Source organism: Eriocheir sinensis, chromosome 6 (assembly GCF_024679095.1).
Source record: "Eriocheir sinensis breed Jianghai 21 chromosome 6, ASM2467909v1, whole genome shotgun sequence".
NCBI classification, from domain to species: Eukaryota; Metazoa; Arthropoda; class Malacostraca; order Decapoda; family Varunidae; genus Eriocheir; species Eriocheir sinensis.
Window position 1 is genome coordinate 22366863 of NC_066514.1, and position 5000 is coordinate 22371862.

General features: G+C 44.3%; 1 protein-coding gene across 2 annotated transcripts in view; it reads right to left on the reverse strand.

Moving 5' to 3' along the window:
* LOC126990240 (uncharacterized) overlaps positions 1 to 5000 on the reverse strand; it is a 158865-nt gene that overhangs the window by 79250 nt on the left and 74615 nt on the right. Inside the window, exon 1 of one of the 2 annotated variants that reach the window (XM_050848799.1) lies at positions 1212 to 1236. The exons of the other annotated variant lie outside the window; for it this stretch is intronic. The gene's annotated coding sequence lies outside the window, so the exon portion shown is untranslated. Of the gene's footprint in view, positions 1 to 1211; positions 1237 to 5000 lie in introns of those variants that run through there. 2 annotated transcript variants of the gene reach the window in all.

Genomic DNA, 5000 nt, shown 5'->3' on the forward strand with positions numbered 1-5000 from the left:
AAAAACGACACAAAAATACGATATGGTTTAACTTGCTCCTTTACAACCTAATTATAAAGCAGCTCCCACCAAGCCTCTTAAATCCGACTCATATAGGAGAAGGAGGAAAGAGGGAAGGGGAGAAGGGAGATAAAAGGAATGGAGAAAGAAAGAAGGAGAAGAGGAGGAGGAGGAAGAGGAGAAAGGAGGCAATGTAAATAAAGGAAAGGATGAGGGAGAAAGTGGAGGAGGAGGAGAGACGGGAGAGAAGGGAAGAAGGGAGATAAAAAGGAATAGTGAAAGGAAGAGGAGGAGAGGAAATAGAGGAAGGGAGGAAGGAGGAATGAAAATGAGAGAGAAGGAGGAAGAGAAGGAGGAAGAGGAGGAGGAGGAAAGTAAAGAAGGGTTTGTGAGAAGGAAGGAAGAGAGGAGAAGGGAGGAAGGATATAGGAGATAGAGGGAGGAGGAGAGGAAGAAGGGAGGAGGAGGAGGAGGAGGTAAAGAAGAAAGAGCAGGAGGAAATGGAGGAAGAAGAAGAAGAGGAAGACAAAAGATATTAAAAAAACAAAGAAAATTAAAAGGAAGAAGAATTTAATGAAGGAAGTATGAAAATTAGGGTTAAGAGAGGAAGGAGGAGGAGGAGGAGGAAGAGGAGGAAGAGGAAGAGGAGCAGATAAAGGAAGGAGAGGAGCGGAAAAACAGATATAAGTAATAATAAAGAGGATTAAATTTATGAAAAGTAGAAGGCCGAAGAGGAGGAGGAGGAGGAGGAGGAGAAGATAGAGGAAGAGGAGTGGAAAAAGACAGATAAAAGTAACAATAAAGAAGATTAAATTCACGAAAAGTAGACAAAAAAAAAGCCTAAAAATACAAATCACAAAAGAAACAAAAACACAAGATACAAAAAAAGACAAAAAAAAAACACAAATACAAAAGATTTGAAGTGCGTTTCCATGAGTGTTGAAGGTTTGTAGAAAAGATATATGAAGAGATAGTGATGTTTCAAAAGGTAGATTATGAGATATTGGCACGGACCTAATACGAATCTTAGCCGATATGATGAAAAAAAAACGATACAAATCATACCTCTGGGTCCACTACTGCGCGGAGCCTCTTATAAAAAAGTTTGACGCAGTAACGAAATCTCTGCGTTTGGGGCCCTTCGTGGAGTGCTTCAGGCGCTGGAACACACACACACACACACACACACACACATACACACACACACACACATGCACACACACACATACACTTCCTGCTGGGCCGCCAATCCGTCTCCCTCAAGGCCGTGTCTCGTGATCGCTGTTCGCTGTTCGTCGCTGCGTGGCCAAGATCTGCCCCGAATCCGCCGCGCAACCTTCAAGGCTTGGCCGCTGTGCTACGTGGGAAGAGACGCAACCTTGATAATAGGAAAGAATCAGGTCCATATTCTTCAACGCATCGGGCTTACATTATGATTTTCCAAGGCTATACGAGAACAGATTAACCGGGTATTCATGGGTGGTGTTCCCGTTCAAGATGCATTAGCCGTGGAAAACTGTCAACCAGGATCACTTTATCTCTGTATCTCTGTCTGCTTAAACGTATCGGGCTCCCATTATGATTTTCCAAGGCTATACGAGAATGGATTAACCGGGTATCCATGGGCGGTGTTCCCGTTCAAGATGCATTAGCCGTGTAAAACCATCAACCAGCATCACGCTATCTCTGTATCTCTGTCTGCTTAAACGTATCGGGCTTCCATTATGATTTTCCAAGGCTATACGAGAACAGATTAACCGGGTATTCATGGGCGGTGTTCCCGTTCAAGATGCATTAGCCGTGTAAAACTATCAAACAGCATCACGCTATCTCTGTATCTCTGTCTTCTTAACCGTATCGGGCTTCCATTAAGATTTTCCAAGGCTATACGAGAACAGATTAACCGGGTATTCATGGGTGATGTTCCCGTACAAGATGCATTAGCCGTGTAAAGCTATCAAACAGCATCACGCTATCTCTGTATGTCTGTCTTCTTAAACGTATCGGGCTCCCATTATGATTTTCCAAGGCTATACGAGAACAGATTAACCGGGTATTCATGGGTGGTGTTCCCGTTGAAGATGCATTAGCCGTGTAAAACTATCAAACAGCATCACGCTATCTCTGTATCTCTGTCTTCTTAAACCTATCGGGCTTCCATTATGATTTTCCAAGGCTATACGAGAATGGATTAACCGGGTATCCATGGGTGGTGTTCCCGTTCAAGATGCATTAGCCGTGCAAAACTATCAACCAGCATCACGCTATCTCTGTATCTCTGTCTTCTTAAACGTATCGGGCTCCCATTACGAGTATTATCCAGATTAACCGGGTATCCATGGGTGATGTTCCCGTTCAAGATGCATTAGCCGTGGAAAACTATCAAACAGCATCACGCTATCTCTGTATCTCTGTCTTCTTAAACGTATCGGGCTCCCATTATGGTTTTCCAAGGCTATACGAGAATGGATTAACCGGGTATTCATGGGTGGTGTTCCCGTTCAAGATGCATTAGCCGTGTAAAGCTATCAACCAGCATCACGCTATCTCTGTATCTCTGTCTTCTTAAACCTATCGGGCTCCCATTATGATTTTCCAAGGCTATACGAGAATGGATTAACCGGGTATCCATGGGTGGTGTTCCCGTTCAAGATGCATTAGCCGTGCAAAACTATCAAACAGCATCACGCTATCTCTGTATCTCTGTCTTCTTAACCGTATCGAGCTTCCATTATGATTTTCCAAGGCTATACGAGAACGGATTAACCGGGTATTCATGGGTGATGTTCCCGGTTCAAGATGCATTAGCCGTGTAAAACTATCAACCAGCATCACGCTATCTCTGTATCTCTGTCTTCTTAAACGTATCGGGCTCCCATTATGATTTTCCAAGGCTATACGAGAATGGATTAACCGGGTATTCATGGGTGGTGTTCCCCGTTCAAGATGCATTAGCCGTGGAAAACTATCAAACAGCATCACGCTATCTCTGTATCTCTGTCTGCTTAAACGTATCGGGCTCCCATTACGAGTATTATCCAGATTAACCGGGTATCCATGGGTGGTGTCCCCGTTGAAGATGCATTAGCCGTGGAAAACTATCAAACAGCATCACGCTATCTCTGCATCTCTGTCTGCTTAAACGTATCGAGCTTCCATTAAGATTTTCCAAGGCTATACGAGAACAGATTAACCTGGTTTTCATATGTGGCTTTCCGTTCGTGGTGCAGAAGTCTTGTAAAACTATCACTATGATCACAAAAAAACAGCTCATGGAAATCCCAGCAATTTCAAAGAGAGGCATTTTAACAGGCAATCCGAGGGGCCAGTGTGTTTAGGGATACAAGTTTTAGGTTGGTATTTTAAGACACTTTCGCCTCTCATATCAGCTACTTTTAAGGGCCACAGAGGGGGTCAGTCGGGTTCTAATGAGTGTTTTTTCAGGTTCACGGTACAGAAGAGGGGTCAAACTACCACCAGGGTCATAAAAGTACTCCTGGAAATGCCCACAACTCCTAGGAAAGTCTTGTCAAATATGTGTTCTTGGGCGGCGAAATGTCTTTTAATACGACCCCAAGTTTTAGTCTCCGCAGTTAAAGGACGAGGAGGAGGAAGAGGGGTAGGGTAGGTAAGTAGGTACAGGTGACGTGGCAGCCTTCGTCATCTCACAACACCCGCAGCCAAGCACACAACACACAACATCCTTCTACCGCCACGAGTTTGTTTTCCCTCAACACAACACAACACAACACCACCAGAAACGACAACAACTCCTGCCACCCCCTTTTTTCGTGTTCGTCCTTCATGCTACACACACACACACACACACACACGCACACACACACACACACACACACACACACACACAGATAGAGATAGATAGATAGATAGATAGAGAGAGAGAGAGAGAGAGAGAGAGAGAGAGAGAGAGAGAGAGAGAGAGAGAGAGAGAGAGAGAGAGAGAGAGAGAGAGAGAAAGCAAGCAATTAACACACAATCGCTATCCCCCGCCACAAAGGGACAACAAGCAGAAAATTCCCAAAAAGGCGACCCACTTTTTAGACTTTCCTTGACCCCGTTGACGCCACTCTAGGCTCGCTCCACTCTCCCGCCGCTGAATGGGCAAACCAGGTCTTCCATGAATCTCTATAAAACCTGAATCAACTTAGCATCACAGCGGGGTCCATTTTGCTCTACTATTGTCAGAACCAAGCCGTCGGAACCTTACTGATGTCGACACTGTAAGAACTATCGAGGTGCATATAACACATCGGCGCCCTAGCACACATATTTAACAAGGCTATCGTAGGTGTTGTGGGCGTTTCCAGGGGTAGTTTAATGACCCTGGTGCTAGTTTGACCCTTCTGTACCATGAACCTAAAAAACAATATTATTAGCACATCAGAGCCCGGGCACACATATTTGACAAGGCTTTCGTAGGAGTTGTGGGCGTTTCCAGAGGTAGTTGATTGATTGATTGATAGTTTATTGTTACCCTTCTGTACCATGAACCTAAAAAACACTCATTATTTAACACATCGGCGCCCTAGCACACATATTTGACAAGGCTTTCGTAGGAGTTATGGGCGTTTCCAGGGGTAGTTTAATGACTCTGGTGATAGTTTGACCCTTCCACTGTACCATGAACCTAAAAAACACTCATTATTTAACACATCGGCGCTCTAGCACACATATTTGACAAGGGTTTCGTAGGAGTTGTGGGCGTTTCCAGAGGTAGATTTATGACCCTGGTGATAGTTTGACCCTTCTTCTGTACCATAAACCTAAAAAACACTCATTATTTAACACATCGGCGCCCTAGCACGCATATTTGACAAGGCTTTCGTAGGAGTTATGGGCGTTTCCAGGGGTAGTTTAATGACCCTGGTGATAGTTTGACCCTTCTTCTGTACCATGAACCTAAAAAACTTTCATTATTTAAAACATCGGCGCCCTAGCACACATATTTGACAAGGCTTTCGTAGGAGTTATGGGCGTTT